At 33.0% G+C, this 19,940-nt stretch overlaps 1 protein-coding gene and 1 non-coding gene across 4 annotated transcripts in view; one reads left to right on the top strand and one right to left on the bottom strand.

Moving 5' to 3' along the window:
* The window catches only part of LOC113520263 (klarsicht protein), a 384,839-nt gene that overhangs the window by 4,050 nt on the left and 360,849 nt on the right, over nt 1-19,940 (top strand). The gene's annotated exons all lie outside the window — the stretch shown is intronic.
* Nucleotides 810-882, bottom strand: Trnav-cac (transfer RNA valine (anticodon CAC)). Its single transcript has one exon. It is a non-coding gene; the product is annotated as a tRNA-Val (tRNA).

Here is a 19,940-nt window from a genome sequence, read left to right as displayed (position 1 = left end):
TGTATAATATAGGCCCATAGAATACCAAAACAAAAATTGCATCTGGCAACGCTTCACGTGGGTAGGTCAGCTTCCGCGTTTGCGGTCAACCTATGTGGAAACTCTGATCTTTGAACGAGTTGGTTCACTACTTTCTAGGTTTAATTAGTCGTTTATCCACCATTTATTTGAATACTACACATATTTATAATATTGTACATTTGTAGGAAGTTATGTAAAAATTTTACACAGAACGAGACTCATGTTTCGCATAAAATAAAATTACTGAGAATAAAAAACAAATTGTACTGTATGTATTACGTAGTAATTTGTATCTCGTGGCTTCGCCCGCGTGAATTAGAATAAAAAGTTTCCAGTGTTCTAAGTTAGAATATAAACTATATGTGTAGTAAATTTCATTCATATTCGTTCAGTAGTTTTTGCGTAAAAGAGTAACTAACGTCAATCCTCACAAACTTTCGCATTTATGAATAGATGTTACGAAATTTTGAACCCTTTTTCAATATTTTAATAATATACATACTTTGAATGCCTAATAGAATTATTTTTTATCTCAAAATATTTTGACCATTTATTACATTAGTAATGTTTTTAGTACTACATTGACTAATATGCTTTTTATAAGGAAATGTAAAAGTGTTTTGTTTATTATTTATGAAAACAATGTACTAATGTTATTAATTTTCTAATTGAATATGAAACCTATAAAAATTAAAATATTGAAGATTTTTAAATGAAGGATTTTGAAATCATTATTTATAGGTTTAGTATTGGTACTTTGAATATGTATTTAAAATAACAAAAAGACCTGTTTCCGCCCGGGATCGAACCGGGGACCTTGTGCGTGTGAAGCACACGTGATAACCGCTACACTACGGAAACCATGTTTGTTCTCGGCGAAAGTACAGTAGCCAAGTCAGAAAATGGTCGTCTACACACAACTATGTATTGATACAAATTTGTAACTGCATTTTGGGTATTTTATAAAAGAATATTTACTAGGCTAAAATTTTATATTTATCTGTTTTTAATATTTAAGAGCTAATGCTTAATAGTTGCGTACGTCAGGAGATATGGAAACTCATTTTAATTAATTTTAAAAATAACACAGATTAATTAATTAGTTGATCAATCATAAAATCTTATTATAAAACAAATGATGAAATATTTGCGGTATAAAATACATACGTAACAATAAAAAATTGGCTGCATGGTAAGTCGATGAGAAAACAATAAAGTAATTGCTGGTTAATTACTACAAAGAACTTAAACAAAAGGTGGATCTCTGAACGCAATCATTATTGATGATTCATTGCTTCCCTACAAAGGGTTTGCTCAAGGTGTTGAAGGTTGATGTTACTCGTAGGTATGTTGTCGATGATATAGCATTGTGTAATTATGATACTTTTTTTAAATTGAAAGTTTTGAACCTTTCGGCAAAAGTATTTGATTATTCAGTTATCACTTTATATTTTTTTTAATGAATGAAAATGAATAGCAACCGTGCCTATGATACTGTTTTATGCTGGCCAGCTACCAGTGAGGGATAATAAGTGGTGATGAATCGAGTCAGTTAGTTCATCGTAATTAATTTACCAGAAATTAACAGTTTCTAGCGAGACCCTGTGGAGGTCGATCTGATAAGATTTATATTGCTTGCAATCAATGGAGCTGTTTTTTTTAATGGGTGATAATGGAATGGTAACCCAGCCCGCGCTAATATATGCTGGCAGGGCAGCAGTGAAGAATGATAGTTGAGAATGAAAAGGCAATTAGTCCATCGTGACAAATACATCTGGAATTAATTTAGAGCGATGGTCTCCAGGAGGGACTCTTTCTGATTTTTTTTTCTTTCACCTCGATAGATCGATTTATCATAAAAAAAAACCTAGATTTAGTAAGTTATTTCTATCATTAATCAAAGTATACTTTCCCTAGTGTCTGATAAACAACTTTTATCGGAAATAGTCAAGAAGAGTTACGAGGCCACTTTAATGTTCATCTTAAACACTTTAAGGCCATTATCAAGCCCATGATTATGTTTCTTAATTGAATTATATTATGGGGCGATAATAATAGTCGGCAATATAACGCTTGAGCAATGATTGCCTTTAACGGGCAATGCATTTTATGTAGTCGTGTGTGTATAATAGAAATGTACCAACAATAATTTCGATAAATTCGATTTTAATCTGCAGAGGTTATGTTGTGTTTTAACCTTTTGACCACTTAGCTTTGTAGCAACGTCGTGCCCCGAGCTCTCGACTCACTATTGATTTTTAATAAACATTCTGATTATGGCAAATAATTTTAAAGTAGTTCAAATTTTTTGGTATTTAGCTTGAGATATCAGCTAATATTTCCGTAGTGGAAGGGAATAGGATAAAAACAATATAAAAAGTACAATAAAATTTAATACAAGAGCAAATACAGAAAGCAGCGATTGTTGCTATGGATGTGTCAACTTATTTTAAAAACGATATCTTTTTAATTTACAACCGGTCATTAGTTTATAGCTGTATAAAAATAAACCTATTTCTAATAAATTTTTTGTCCTACTCGTATATTCTGTTTCTGTTTTATTAGTATCAACATACTAATATATGTAGTAGGTAGTTCAATAAGTGAACATACAGACAAGTTCTTTGTGGAGCCGGTACGTTCTAGAAAATACTAGTTGAACAAATTCGACTGGGGCGCTTAAAAAATATTTATTTTTATTATTCTCTGGTATACTTCAAATTCAAATCATCTTTATTTATCTAATAGATTTGTCTACAAACACTTTTAAATTGTTATTTTCTTTTTAATCTACTGCAGGGTTCGGTTGTTATCTGTTGACAATACCACCGCAATATATATATATATATATATATATATATATATATATGATACAACACCGCAAGAAACTCAACAGTTACTCTTTTAAATCTCTGTTAATATTATGTGTATTTGTTTAAATGCACTATGTCTAATTTTACATGATCGTTAAAAGCCCCTGCATGATCGACTAACATTAAACTTAAGAGTTTTGTAAAGACAAATACTGGTTTGTTTTTCTATCATTGACTTATGATTGTGATATTATCTTTCTAGCTTTTATTTTGAATTGAATTAAATCAATATTTCCCTATGGTCTATATCGTTTTGTAACATATTCTGTTTGACTTTCATAATTAAAATGTAAGATCGATTTTCATGGCATTTGGGTTGTAGATAACTAGAAACCTTATTATAATCATTACGAAGTTTATTTATTTTATCATTACGAAGACCCGATTTCGCGAACGATTACGCGAAAGCTATTTTGCCTAGTTTTGATTTTTTTTTTTATATTTTGTTATTTTTTTTTTTTTTTATTTTTATTGACACATAAAACAGATTACAACCATAAGAAACTTAAGTAATAATTACATTTGTGATTCGGCTAGGTTATAATCCGATTATATTATGTGCACAGCTTGAGTAATACATTAAAAGAAAACACATAATATAAAAAGCAATAATTAAAATGTTATATAAATATATAAAAGATAAAACTATATAAAAAAAAAAAACATATTTTCAATCGTGTTCTACATAATAGAAATCAAGTTCTTCCTAAATATCAAATATTTTGTACCGAATATGTCGATGGATTTGTGGTCGAGCAGTAAGTCATTATAATGACGACACATTCTTACCACAGGATTGTAATAAGAAGTGTTATTTTTGTATACTTGCAATGTAAACAATTTATGAGTGGGATTACGTGCTTTGTACCTCGTATTAAAATTTAAATTAAGCAGTAGAGATGGAGAATCTATGACGTTATGGATGATTTTGTACAGATATAGTATGTCACTACGCTGACGACGCCTCTCTAAAGATGTAATATGAAAGTGTTCAAGCTTGTTTTCATAAGAGCTCAGTTTGCGAAGCAAGCCCGTTCGAAACGCGAGTATATTAAGGCATTTTCGCTGAACACTCTCAATACGATCACAATGTACTTTATAAAATGGAGACCAGATAACCGAGCCATACTCCAGAATACTTCTCACCAGTGATTGATATAGAGAAAGAAAACTGCTAGGATTTTTAAAATTTTTAGTTAATCTAGTAATAAATCCCAGCAGTTGGTTGCTTCTGTTTATAATACATTCATAGTGTGGTTTAAAAGAAAGTTGGTCGTCAAAAATAATACCCAGATCATTAGCGACATTTCTGCGTTCTAGTATTTGTCCATTAATAGTGTAATTATAAATTAATTTTTGTGATCTGCGAGTGAAAGACAACACAAAACATTTACGTACATTTAGACCCATTAAATTATTAATGCACCACTCGGATATTGTATCTAAATCGTATTGAAGCAATTGTGAATCATTGAAATCTCTTATAGTACAAAAAACCTTTAAATCATCGGCATATAATAGCGATGGACACCTTAGTTTTTCTACGAGGTCATTAATGAAGATAATAAATAAGAGAGGACCAATATGAGAACCTTGAGGAATTCCTGAGGTTACAGGAACAGGTGAGGATAAGTGTCCATTGAGCGTAACTAATTGGCTTCTGTTAGCGAGGTATGACTCGAACCATCGAAGAAGACTACCATGAATACCGAAGTGTCTAAGTTTATTACAAAGAGTCAAATGGTGAACCCTGTCAAATGCCTTGGAGAAGTCCGTGTAGATAGAGTCAACTTGAGTTCGGGTAGCAAATGCTCTACAAAGGAAATCTTTATATTCAAGGAGATTGCTTATTGTAGACTTTTTTGGTATAAAACCGTGCTGGTTAGGTGTTATAAATTGTGAGACGTGATAGTAGAGTTCATCGTAAATTAGACTTTCAAATAGTTTGGCAAAGCTACACAATTTACTAATCGGTCTATAATTCTCACACATAGTAATATCACCAGACTTGTGAATCGGTACAATGTGTGCAATTTTCCAACAAGTAGGAAAAGTACCAGATTCTAATGATTTATTAAAAATAATACAAAGGGGTACAGCAAGTTCTTTAAAGCAGGAGATAATAAAGAAAGGTGGTATGTGGTCTGGTCCAGCTCCCTTGTTGGGATCTAGTTTTTTTATTGTACTCCTTATATCAGATTCAGTGAAAGAAATTATGTGAATTGGGTAGTTCGGTACAGTAGCTTTATAAGAGTTCGAGTTCGTTACGCTATAAGGATTGACAAATACAGAGCTGAAATAACTGGAAAATAATTCACTAGCTTCATTATAATTAGTAGATGTAGAACCGTTAAATTTAAGTGTAGGCGGTACGGCATAATAAGATTTTCTATTATGAACATATCTCCAAAAGTGCTTGACATCAGACATAAGAGATTCCTCTACTGATGATAAATAGTTCTTATGACACTCATTAATAAGTCTTTTGCATCGAGTTCTAAGAAGAGCGAAAGTATCATAGTCCCGGGGATTGCCAAATTTTTTATATCGTTTATGGTACTTATGCTTTTCAGACAGACACTTCCTTAACGAGCGACTAAACCAACAAGGGTACGAATGTGAACCAACTACTGTTAACGGTATATGTTTACTTATTAAATTTTCAAGTATTTTATAAAATGTCTCAGTTGCACTATTAACGTCTGCATATGACAGTACATTTGACCATTCGATGCACCCAAGCTCAGCTCTAATTTTTTCATAGTTACCTTTACGGAAATTCGGACGCTGGCATATTTTAGATTTGGGAGGATTGAAACTATTTGAAGTGTGTATATCTATACAAAGACAGGGATGGTGTTCATCGATTCGAATAAGAGGACTCGCTGCATAAACCTGTAGGGTTGGCAAATTAGAAAGTACAAGATCCAAGTAACGGTTGTTTTTATTTGGTATATTATTGAATTGGTTTAGGCCACACAAAGATATAACATCAATAAGAAGGCTAGCTTTACGATCTTGGGGATCACTCGGTGTCATTGCCGCGTAATTAGGTGATCCAGACCATAAGATACCAGGCGTATTAAAATCACCAATACACAAAAAATCACTCAATTCGTTAGAGCGTAACATTATATTCTGAATGTTATTATAAAATTCTTGCAACATTGTTGTTATTAAGTCAGGAGGTAAATAGCACAGACATAAATTTATCACCTTATTTTTTGAATTATTAGGAAAAATACTTAACCACAAATCCTCGACTCCACTTTCCCAACAAACCTGACGGACACATCTGAGATTCTTTTTTACTGCAATTGCGATTCCACCCCCTTCAGTTTTATTGATAAGAGTTGTGGAACGATCTCTGCGAAAGACATTGTACCGAGTATCGAGAAATTCAGCATCAAATACAGAGCTATTCAGATTAGTCTCCGTCAAGCAGATAACATCATAATTAGAATTTAAAATATTAATATACAATTCGTCCAGCTTAGATCTAATCCTATTGACATTTTGGTAGTACACAAACATAGATAATTAAAATAAGAAATAAAACAGAGTTACAATATGCTAATATGACAAAAAAAAAATACAAAAGTTTATAAAAAATAACGATATAATAATTATAGAATAAACGTGGAGGAGTGACCGAATTACAACCTGGCCAATGAATCCTCGTTTTTAATCGAAATACAGTTTGAGTTGTCGTCTTTACGCACATAAATGCGACCGTATTTCACCCAGACATACTTATATTTCTTTTCCTTTGCGACGATTCTAGTTTTAGTATGCAGAGACTTGCATTCAGGCGACAGGTGTTCAGCGATATATATTCTACGTGTCTCACCAGAAACTCCTAAGTGAGTAGAGCTAAGCGGCTCATTTGCGTTGGTCTTATTAAATCGTGATACCGAGGATAGTATGATGTCTCGCAGGCGGGGTGTGGAGAGGGTTAATAATATATTTCTCGGGCGATTCGATGATGAGCTAATCTTAGCGACCCTTCGACAAGCAACAATACTCGACTCAATGAGCGGAACTTTTATTGTGTCGCATAAGTTTTTCGCAATATTTAAAACGTTTTCGTTTGGGGATTCAGGGACACACTGAAGCTCAACATTATGGCTGCGTGAAATCCTTTCTATAACTGAAACTCGGCCGCCCAGAATGCGTATTTCATTTTTTAATTTTAAATTATCAGTCTCCAGCGTTTTAATAACACTACATTTTTCTTCTAGTTGAATTTTCAAAGTATTATGCTCCTTATTTACAAACTCAAAAGAAGTATTAAAGTCACATTTCAACTCTTGTACTACGGTTTTCATTTCAGATCTGACCATTTTGTTTACATCATCCCTTAGTGCGGCACGAAAATCATTCATGAAACTCGATAAGGAAGATTGCAACTTGCTATCAAGAAGGTCACTAATTTTCTTCATTGTGACGGATTCTGATTGAATTATAGTGGGGTCAGATGATTCGGCTAGGGAATTTGAATATGTAGTGCTATTACGCTCAAAATTATCCAGAGATATGTTCATAGAAATGTCTGGAGATGGTACGTGATGCTGCCTAACGGGTGTGTTTGAATTAGATTTCTTACGTCGAGAAACATTACTGCATGAAGGGCACAACCAAGAAGTCAAATAGTCAAGACTCAGTGACAAAAAATGATCTTTGTTTATATTGAGACACTGGTGGTGGTATTTACCTTTGCACTGATGACATTGCATAAGACTGTCTCTTGTAATTTTCGTGTTACATGCATTGCAAATCATTATGAGATATTTACAAAAAAAAAAAAAATGTAAATAAATATATACGCAATGTTCTCTATCAAAGACCTCCGTGCAATATCTTAATTATGATATCTTTCAGCCAACCGCCCAAGCCGCAACTTCAATATGCGTAAACGCAATCCAGGTTGACGGCTTAGTCAATCTTATAGCTCCCGGATGACGCTGTATATATTTCTAATAATGTTCACAGTTATTTATATACTGTATATATATTGAAATGAGACTCGGCAACAAGGAGCAAGCACACACAGTTGCAATCCGGTCACTATTAACAACTTTCAACACATTTTAATGTTGAATAAAATTTTATTTATTTGGTTCACTACCCTACACATTTGAAATGACACTGCACTTACACTAGATATCTAAGTTTTCACTCAATTCGAGTTTACAGTCACTGTTTTATATTAAATTTTATATGAACAATATTATAGTTATAACTTAATACACTTTAAATAGATCGAGAGTTATGAAAACGATTAATACGTAAGATAAATTTTATACCAATTTACGCAAGTAAAACCGTATGAAACAGTTATTTCACAATATCAGTGAGATTGTACGTTATTATTTTCTTTGAAAACTGATCAGGTTCACGTTCGGTCGTTCTATTCTATTGAATGTAAAAAACTTGTAGAAGTGTACAAGTGTTTACACTTATAAACTGGGAATATTTTGAATTCTATTTCGATTCAGTTATTGATCTTTGGTCATTTAAAATACTTTTACCACTATTAGGTATATGGGAAATGAGTAAGTTAAATATTCAACAAAATGTTAAAACGTCTATATATTTTAATAGATAGACAAAATCAAATTTATTCCGGGCGCGCAACCTCGCATGCACTCTGTTATTATTTGTCTACAGGAATTTTAAAAGATTTTGTTATATATAAAGTTTTGTTATATATATTATATATACGCCACACGTACTACTGAGTACTACTTGTGTGGGGATATTTTTTAGTGTCAATACAGGAGTTACTAGGGCGTCTTAGTTATAAGGCTATAATAGACTTACACATTAATGTCTTTGGTGTGGTTTATTGGACAAAGTCCTGCTTTAGTACTAAACATTTAATTAACTACATTATTTACACTATGTTATGATTTTTGGTATATGCGTGCAAGTAAGAAGTAGCCCCTTGCGTGTACATGCGTCGTAAATATTTTGTGACGCTTGGGGTAAATTAATCTCTCAACAGGGGTAAACAACACATTTCATTAGGGCCATTTCTAGTTTAGTTGCCATATATGGCGTATTTTCTAAAAGATTAATTAATATGGGGTAAGAATTCGATTGAAGTTGCTATATTTTTACGGAGCACAACCTTTTTTAAAAATAATCTATATAATTTAGTTAATTTTTTAAAAGCATATATTTGTTGTGTGGTTAATATTATTCATTGAACGAATAAAAAAAATGTAAAAGGCATTCACGTATTCTCATCCATTAATTTGTTCTTGAAGGTCAGGCTGTATGGGTTAGTTCCTTTGCTTTTCTTATTGCGGATAAAATAATACTACTATTATTTATACGCTATTGTTTGGAGAAAATGTTTACAAATTTTGACGATACAGACAGATACTGGTATTTTAGCAGTTTATTAAAACAACGCGATTATACATTTGCTGCAAATTAGCTCAGACACGGAAATATGTCTGCGCTAATGAATATTAAGCGTTGACCTGCTCGCATTTTAACACTAATAAAATTCTGCTCAGATAGACAGAAACAAAAATACATTAATAACCTATGGGAGGGAAAAGGGGTTGTTAGTAATGGAGACTGAGAATCCCATTGCTAGCAATATACCCAACCAGATCGACCTCCTCGCGGTTCTCCCTGGAAGCTATCATGGTTAATTCCTGATGAATTTATCATGATGGGCTAACTGGCCTGTTTTCATTCTCATCTATCACCCTTCACTGGTGCTCCGTCAGCGTGTCCCGTTAGCGCAGGCGGGGTTACCATACCATTTTCACCCATCAAAAAAAAACCTATTTACTTCCGACTGCTGTCCAGGTGTACACTCATCTCGTAAGTCTATTGTTATCACTTGAAAGTACCATTTCGAGTGTTCATACTCTTGTACTAGTGTATTGTGCTTCTTTCCTCTTACGAATTCGGTCTCTTGTATATGTATGAAAGTGGTGATTGGTATCACTGTATTCTTAGATTGTCCAGGTATTCTAGGTGTGTAGTCAGATATTCGTTGATTAGTTTACTCATAACACAGGGTGTCCTAAGTTGAGGACTGAGCGATTAGTGTAATTGTGTGGTGCTTATAATTATTTTTATCTAGTATCCGTAATACGAGCTTACTCAGTTTGAGACTAGATGGCGCTGTGTCCAATGTTCAAGCGTATTTAATTATTTATAAGTACTTCATGGTCACATGAATAAATTCTACCTATTTGTCGTTGCTATTAAAATATGCAGTAGACCTTATAAAACATATTAATATCTATTTAAAACATCTTACGCGATTCTCATAAATACGCTATCAGAGCAATTGATGTTCTCACGTCAGTCACGGATCAGCATTTGACGTCGGCGACTCCAAGCGTTGTTTATGCATACAACGTTGCGTTTTGATGTCGCTGCAATCAAGAATATCTCACGACTTTCCGGCTTTCTATGCCTTTATAGGGTCGATGGCTATTCCTAGGGGCTTTATCATGTGCAAATTGTGAGATAAGAACGGTCGTGGGTATTTGGTATTGTTATGTCACGGAGTGTGGACGGACGGAGCGGAAGGATCTGTTGTAATTTTGAAGTCTTCAAAAGGAGGAAATATTCAATTTGTATGTTTTTTTTTGTAGACTACGCAATGTCTTTGCTAATCTTGAATAGATTTTGCTAACACGTTTTATAATTGTTAGGGTTTACTCCCGCATTGGTTTTTTATTAATTTTATCATGAAAATATGTCATGATTGGAGCCAGGTAATTGTTCTTGGTACTCATATATTAGATTTTATGTTTAAGTACCAGAGTCTAAATTACGTCAAAATTCTTAATAAATACTATATACAAACTAAAATATACTTACGTGTAAGTATCATACGGGTACAGAATTAGAAATGTATTTTAATAAAGCATTGCTTTCTTTCATCAAAATCACCTAAACGTATCAAGGCTTTTACAATTAGTTACTTATAACTCATGTATTAAATATTCCTACTACCGTCCATTTTGAATATTTTATTCAGTATATCTAAATATAATTTAAAAATGATATTTACATTAGAGTATATGAAATTAATAATTAAACTAAGGGAGGTCGAGGGATGGGCAGCGGCGTCCCTCTTAAAACGTCTTCAAAGCCTAAATGCGGTTGTCAATCTGCCTGCCAAGCGTGGCAACTACTGAGTAAAACCACCAAGGGAGAGGCTTATGTTCGGCAGTGGACAGTTAAAGGCTGATATGATGATGATGATATTGAATGAAAAATAAGTCAAGGCATTGACCTTGACCTTTACTGCAGTTGGAACAATCGATATATTGTAGTGAAAAAGCATACATGTGAACCTTTCCACATGGGCTGTAAGTTCTGCCACTACAATAAGTGTTATAGTTTAACACAGGCTACTTTCACTAGTTTATTCATCCATGCAAAAATACATGGCACCAAACCGGATATTCACATAACAATGAAGGAGAAAAGTTCGTTCGATTTTCCCGCTTTTCTAGGATATTAATCCATTGTATTCTATCGACATTCTGAATATCTCCGTTCATATTTATGCTACGACAATGAGCTAGTATCTTGTTAGTGTAATATATTTGTCTTGTTTAAAAGTGAAATCCGTTAAACCTAATAAATACCTTTGTTTTGGACTCGGCTATCCGCGAAGCTGCAAAATAAATGAACGTGTTACTTAACACAGACATGTCCATATTTAAACCTGCCAGTGTACAATAACAAAATCATTCGACGTAAATAATTTCAACTTTCTTGAGCAATACGCGACAGACCGCAATTCCCACGACGAAGAGATGAAACCTGTGTTTGGCCAATGTAAAACGATCCATTAGAATTCAATTGAAGTTCATCTATCTTTGAGTTTATTATCAAAAACGAAATTGCTCGAGGGGTCGAAGTAGTTTGGACGCTGTACTTAAAAATCATGTCCTGCTTGACATAACTCCGCGGGAGTCTGACTTGCTTTGATTCGTTTGTGTTTACATTATTTGGTATCTACTTGCGGTTGTGTATAGGTTTATTTGTACTATCATAACCTCAACACATGTCAATTGGTATTGCACTTTAGATTTAAAAACGTAATGTATATCGACGTCTCTCACGTGCGGTGTTTATAGATACGTATATTATATATATGTATATCTACAAGCTTTTACCCGCGACTTTGTTCACGTGAGCGCGATATGTATATTGATCGGGATAAAGTAGCTTAAATCCTTCTTCAACCCATATATATGTGTATACCAAATTTCATAGTGATTGGTCAAGTCGTTAAAGCACTATAAAGTAACAAAAATAGACTTTCACATTTATAATATTAGTAAGGATTTAAGCGAAGTTCAGCGTACTGATAGAGTAACCATGAAGTTTTAAAAATTTGTAACCTATGAACCTGAAATTAGACGGGAAGTTTCATTATAGAGTATATAACATCAACTATTTGAAATTCCCACGGGCATAAGGGATAACAAGTCACGTGCTGGCGAAGCTTCAGGCCATAGATAGTTTCAATAATACGTTTGACTATTTTCTAACGGCCAGATAATTTGATGAAGCTAATCAAGCAGGATTTTGCTCCGCAATGAAAACAGCGACGATGGTTACAATAGTTATCAAAATCCGATATGAATTGGTGAAGATATCGCGGAAGGTACACAAAAACAATAGGTACAGACGACTAGTGAATCTTCTCCTCCTTTTGTTAACTCGCTCAACAACAGTTGCTTGATGTTGCAGTATTTGTCCAATTAAACGTTACCATGGAGATTGACAGAAGAAAGCAAGGAGGTGGTTACGATAGCGAAAGTGTATTGCCCGTCTAGCTTCGTATGAGTTGAGGGAATAATATATTTGTGAACCTATTTATATTGATAGCGTTGTCAATTAGGTATATTCGTTATTTTTTATTGTGGCGTGTTTTTTTAATGAGTGATAGTGAAATGGTAACATCGCCTGCGCTATCGTTATACGCTTGCGGCACACTAGTGAGAAATGACAGATGTGGATGAAAGCTGGACAATTAGCTCATCTTGATAAATTCAAATAGAATTAACCACGATGGTTTCCAGGGGGAATCGCGGGAAGGTCGACCTGATAGGGTAACCCCATTTGTTGCTCTCATCCCTTTCCTGCTTACCGTGACGTTGTTCTATTAGGTATTTTACATAAAGTCTTCCTCTAGTAGTAATCTGTTTATCAAATTCTTTCTATCCATATTATATCAGAGGGAAACTTGTACGAAAGTAGTCTTAGGGTACTTCTGGGTTTCTCGTGTCTTTATCGTGAACTAGTTGTGTTTCGGTTTTAAGGACATGTGACAGTGAAATTACAGGTATAAAAACATAGTCCTCAGTAATGGCAACCCATGAAGGGTATTATGTGCGTTACTGTGTGATGTCCATAGTGCTGTTCGCTGGACACCACTTTCCATCAGGTGAGCTGTCAGTTTGTTTGTCATTCTAAGTTACATAAAAAGAAAATCTACCCTATTTTATATCTAGATACCCTATTTTAATGCTGTAAATATTAAGTTATTGTTAAAATAAACATAAGTTACACGAACGTCAATTAAAGCAATGTTACGACAAATTATTAGCCATCCTAATTATTTAATAATTATTTTGAATAGCAGTGAAACATTTTGCTTTACACGCTGTTTCCTACAGCCGTATACCGTCTAAATGACCAATAATGGCTTAATTTTATTAAACCATTAACAATTGTGGCACGACAACCTGCTATTATAGTCGGCTTTGTGCATAACAAGGTTGGTTGACGTTGGCAAGGGCCTATTTTTGTATATATTAATATTTAAATGCCATGTTGGCGTGATAATTGAAAACTGTTAAATATAGGGGACGTCGGTTTTGGACTGACCATTCAAGACGGTTGGAGCGGATTAGGTGACAATTTTTAAAATACGAACTGTATATGGTTTAGTTGTATTATTATTATATTATTAGTGAACGGCCTGACTTCGTAGTAGTTAAATTTTCAAAAATAATGTTTTTTGTTATTTGCACATAATTTAGCTTTTGATAGGTAAGAGAATTTTTAAAATCAGTTGAGTGATTTTTTAAGTTTATCCATTACAAACAAACAATCAAATCTTTATAATATTATTATCGATTATTACAATTCAGTTTATGTCATACAGACTACCGTCTCGGAGGTGTAATTCATTTAACGATTTCATTATTATTTCTATATTATAATTCACGAACATAACAGACAATAGATATTTATAAGTAACGGTAACCTTCATTTTCTATTAAACCACCAATTGAACACAGAACAAATTTTGATCCTTCGAACCGGATTATATATGTGTATTTATGTTCAAAAGTCATTATATATCCATATACATATGTACATAACATACGGTACAATATTCAATGAAATATAAAACTCTCATGAATGTTAATATTGTTAAGATTATTTAAAATCCTATCAACCCATGCAGCCTTACATTATTATATTATAGTGATATACTCGTATTTAGTATCCCGAAGAAAAAATATAGCGATTCTTATATATCGTTGCGTGCTACAGACTCATCTAAATCGTTAATTTCCGTTCCATTTTTCTCATTTATCCCTTCGTAAGTTGACTGTACGCTTAATGATAGTAATTTGTGTAGTTGTATGAATGATAACCTTTATATTCAGTGACATAAGGGCTGAAATGGAGTCTCGTGAGTGGATAAGGATTATCGTGGGTTCCGTAGAATCCATGGCACTCCTTCAAATTGTTATGTAATAGGCGTAACTTAAACCTTTAGTGGTCTATTATCTAAATCCAGATCTCGAGGGTAACGTGCTGTCCCCTATCCTTACCGTAATTTGTGGACATAAAAGTAATATTTTTTTTGTGAGTGCTGGACTTCGTTATGTTATTAAACTGTCTGTTTTTATTCTATTGGTAAAATATATGAAATTTTAAATTTTGTTCCACAATCAGTACAATTTGCTTTACAAAAAATCGACTTCAATCATGAATGAAAAAAATCGACTTCAATCATGAATGTAAAAATCTCCGATAAAAGACGTTTCATGTTTTGTTTCATTATTTTAATGTCTAATATTATATTAAGGCGAGGGATGGGCAGCAGCGTTCCTTTTAAAACATTTCTAAGTTTGACTGTGATTGCCAATTCGCTTGTCAAGCGTGGCAACTACTGGCAAATGGCTACCCTCAAATGGAGGCTTATGTTCAGCAGTGGACAGTTAAAGGCTGATATGATGATGATGATGAATATTACGTTGAAAATATTTGAAGTTAGAATGAATTTTGTGTTTACAATTAGATTAGCAAAAAATGAAGTAAAATGTATTGCAGTGTTTTGTTTCGCAAAGGAAATGGTATCTTCAAAGGTCACAAACTTAATACAACACGGAAGTGTAATCCTATTTAGTACGTATGTGCTTTATATTAAGCCTATGAGTTCTATCGATTTCAAAAACAGTTGTGAAAATCATGTTTAATTGGTGATGTAGTTGCGTAACAAAGCCATAAAAAATCTGAATTTAAATCTTCCTTCTGTTGGAATTTGTTTTAAAACAAATCGTAAAAAAGTTTTAAAGAACTAATTTTCACGGTTCTTTTTTAAAGTAAGAATTAAATTAAAATAGTCTAACAGAGAACTTCCTTTTTTATTATTATACCATGAGAATGGCAATCAAGGATACAACCCTTCTGATGGTAAACATTTACCATAGTCTGTGGACGCCTGCAACACTAGGTTTTTACATGCACTATGCCGACGTTTAAGAAACTTTTATACGTTCTTTTTGAAGAACCCCATATCGTAGTCTCTAAGGGAAACCTCGGCAGCGAGCTCATTTCGCGGGAAAAAACTCCTCTGTAACACATTGTGCACGACCATTTAGGTTCTAGCGTGTGAGGATGAAATCCCTGCTGATGGTGAGCGGTTGAAATAAGTACATTATAAGAATAAGAGAGTTATAGCGTTTTATTTGAGCCACCATGATATTTGTCATCGTCCTATAAAAATCAGAATGTGTACTAGAATATGTAATATATTTTTCAATTAGTTATCACTAGGTTCTTACTTTATTACAAAAACAATAGAGTTACGTAAAGCTGTAAAAACAGAATTTTCAGATAATTCGCTATTGCTAACGAAGAAGTAGGTTACGTTTACATATATATATATATAAGTACAATTAAAATAACAAAGGGCTATTGTTAAAACATACCATTGGCATATTCTCGAAAACCTGAAGTCCTCATTAGGGTCACTGAACTTATATTTAAACAGTTGTTTTTATTCTGAATTTCAGAACTGAAAAGAGTTAGGTACTCGTTGTAGAGTAAAATTATTGCAAAACTATCGTTAGAACTTAACGGACAGGTGTACAAACAATTTGCGTATTTAGGAAGATGTTTCCTTTTCATGGGTTTTAGCATAGATAAAATAGGTATGTACTTATAATAATATTTTGTAATGTATTCGCACTAGTTACGTACGTACTGGACTAGTGTTAAAATATGTAAGCGTTTTCAGGATTAGTGTGTTGGAAGTGTTTACATATTAAAATGAACTAAATACTAATTTGTTTTTTTTTTCTGTCAGTTGTTGATTATAAAATTAATAAAGTAGGGGTAAATCGAATGAAGCCGCTGTTTTTATTTGTAGAGCAAAAACAACTGTTGCGGAGCAAAATCTACGTGCAGCCGCACTGTTTTGGTTAATAAATATTTAATCAAATGCGTCTAGGATCATTCTATTCGTCCATTGAATTGCTTCGTCACTAAAGTTTTTTTTTGCGGAGCAAAAGGCACTGTTGAATGTTATTCGTTTAATGGGAAAGTTTTTTCTATGCTGGTTCGTTATTAATAAATTTTGACATAATTGGAGTCAGTTTATTTAATAAATACATTTAAATGACGTGCCATTAAATTGTTCATACAATGACGGGTAATAGTGGTGTTTTGTTTACAAACATTTGCGTTAGAAACGAGGTCAGTGCCACAGACGGCTCTTATAGTTTCTCGTTGTCCTGTTAAACGAAGGGTTTATTATAGTGAAAGTTGCAAATGTATCGTAAAATCGCAGCGTGTATGTCCTACTATAGAAAACTTTTGAATGCATTTAAAAGACGATTAGCGTCTGATTATGCGAGTTACTATTTTATTATCTGCAAAATACAATGCAGCGTTGGTACACATAATTTTAAATAGTGTTCCACTGAAAAAAAAATCCATAATCGTGGAAAATCAGTTATTTTTATTTAAAAACTAAACTAATTAATCTATTTTGTTGAAATTTCAATGGGGCCAATCTGAAAGAATATCTTTTCAGATAAAAAGTGAAAGAATTTCCTAAATCGGTTTATAAATGACGATATCATGAGGCAATAATAAAAAAAAATATATAACCCTAATTGAGAACCTTCCTCTTCTTAGAAGCGGTAGGAAATCATATAGTTTTCTTATGATAATAGCTGTAATTAATGTTTCTTTTTGTATTAATTCTTTCATTTCATTCATTTGTACATAGACTAGTCTGTTGATGTTTTTGGCAGGTTTTAGACTATCTTCTTTTGTTATTGTATTTAGTATTTAGACTCTAATTCTAGAAATCTAATTCTAAGAGAATCTAATTCTCAATGCAATTTGAAGCAAATGGGTACTGTTTGTGTTATTATAAATAACGTACCTACTCGTTAAAAGACCTTTTTTGAGTCTTAATTATAAGATATTTTTTGGTTATGTCTTGGTGCTTAGGATTGTTGTTGTGATATAACATGGACGACATTTAAATAATTCAATATTGTATTGAATTATGTATTTAGCCCAACAGCTAACTTTTAGTTGTCATGCTAATTGCAAGCAGGTACTTAAATACCATAGCGTGTACCGAGAGTTATTTAATTTAATGTGAAAATTATGCGACATCTTCGATTGTGCGTAAGTTACTTAACAACCGCTTTGTTATTATGGAAATTTCTTATTGTTATTTTGATTTTCACCTTTCTGAATGTTTCATTTTAATTCCGTCATACTTTTAAGATATGTCATAATATTTCCTGGACATGTTTTATTAACTATTTGTCAATCTATTGGACGGTGATTTATTTATAATAAATCCTTTTTAGTGTCTTTTTGATTTTATCGCAAATAAGAGTATTACAAAATAGCACTATTCTTTCAAACACAAACACCGCTTGTTTTTAAAAGCATAGCGTAATATAGTAATGTTATTATATCTACTAGAAATTACAATAAAACAAGAAGACCAACTGTCTCTTGGACAGTCATAAAGTCACGCAGCGACGTCTAACGGAAGGATTTTTTTTTTATATTTTTGACCACAGATATTACTGAATATATTTTGCAGGCAAGGTGTACGAAATTTTTAAGTTTGGGGCAAAATTTTATCTTCACGATGATACAAAACACGTTTCTTTGTAAAATTGGGCTCATAAACGTTTACGAGCCTTGGCGTCCAAACGGATATTGACGTTGTGTATGTCATAAATTGTACCTGAAAATGTCCAAGCGGCCAAAATAGTTCTGTCTTAACATATGCTTTTCGTAATTTTAACATCGAAGTTGAGTTTTGTTCGCATCTGAACTTTCAAACTAACTTTCAAGTTAGATTGAGTACTCGTTGTATTGTGCAATGAAAATAATACGCTAATAAAACTTAGATCTTGTACTAAAGTACTTGTTCAAATTGGAAACTGGTTGCAGTTGAAAATATTAAACTTCGCCAAAGATTTGTTTCAAGTTGACGTGCCGACAGTGTTTTCGTATAGGAGTTTACATTGGTCGGCTCTTTGAGAGACATTAACTCGTTATGATCGCTGTAGTGTAATTAAATATGTGAATTAACTTTTGTTTGAGGTACAGCGGTACTAAATGACGACAAATGCAAATTGTATTCTTTGACCCGCGCTTTTGTTCGGGTAACCGGGATGTATTCACTAATCTGGATAAAAGGTAGCTTATGTCCTTCTCCATCCCATATATTATCTATTTACCAAATTTCAAAGCGATTGGTTAAGCCGCCAAGAGGCAACTAACAAACAAACTCACTTTCGCATTTACAACATTAATAAGAATTTAAATTGTTCATTTCATTTACAGTTCCGTGTAGTAAATGATGTGGTACATTGATTACATGATTCGTGTGGTACATTTTAAAAGGTTTAAAATTTTGGAATTAATTGAACAAATTTATCTAATTTGTCATTAAACATATCAATATCTGGCTGCTGAGTAATCAGAGCATTGAGCAAAGAAATAGCCTTACAAACTTACTTTTAAATTATTATAGACGTAGGATTAGCTAGAACTAGATAGTCTGATATCTTGACTACTATTAGCGACTTGTTACTGTATATTGTTGTATTGGACCGTGAAATGTGGAAAAATATTGGAGAGGCATTTGTTCAGTCTTGCCCTACTACATCTTTAATAAAAATAGCTTAGTCCATACGCTTACTGACAGAAGATTCTATTATAATTTTGTTGTGTTTAAGAAATTTTTGGTTGATAGTATAACAATATTTTACGATATAAGAAATCATCATCGTCATATCAGCCTTTAATTGCCCATTGCTGAACATAGGTCTTTCCCAAAAAGGGGAATTTGCCAGTAGGTACTACACTTGGCAGGCGTGTTAGTAACAGTAGTTAACGTTTGGAGATGTTTTCATTTAAAAGTATCTAAGTTGCCTTTTACGTTACCCACGGGAAAGAAAGGAGTAGCCTATTTTATGCCAGGACCTCACGATACACGGATATAAGAAATACTTTGTATTTATCAGGTATTATTATTTAATGCATGGGTCTGTGTTAGCAATCCTAATACTCATACATTCATCTATTCAATCATATTTCCTCACTCTACAATTCTTTATTGATTGATATTATGAGAGAGTTATAAGACTAGTTAATATATCTATAACCTTAATTCAAATTGCACATCTTGTTGCCGGATTGCAACATACAAGACAATTTAATTAACTAAACTTAATTAACTTATGCAGAACATGTCCATACAAT

This window comes from Galleria mellonella, unplaced genomic scaffold, assembly GCF_026898425.1.
Source record: "Galleria mellonella isolate WM207_F2 unplaced genomic scaffold, CSIRO_AGI_GalMel_v1 utg40, whole genome shotgun sequence".
NCBI classification, from domain to species: domain Eukaryota; kingdom Metazoa; phylum Arthropoda; class Insecta; order Lepidoptera; family Pyralidae; genus Galleria; species Galleria mellonella.
This window is presented reverse-complemented; position numbering and strand designations above follow the sequence as displayed.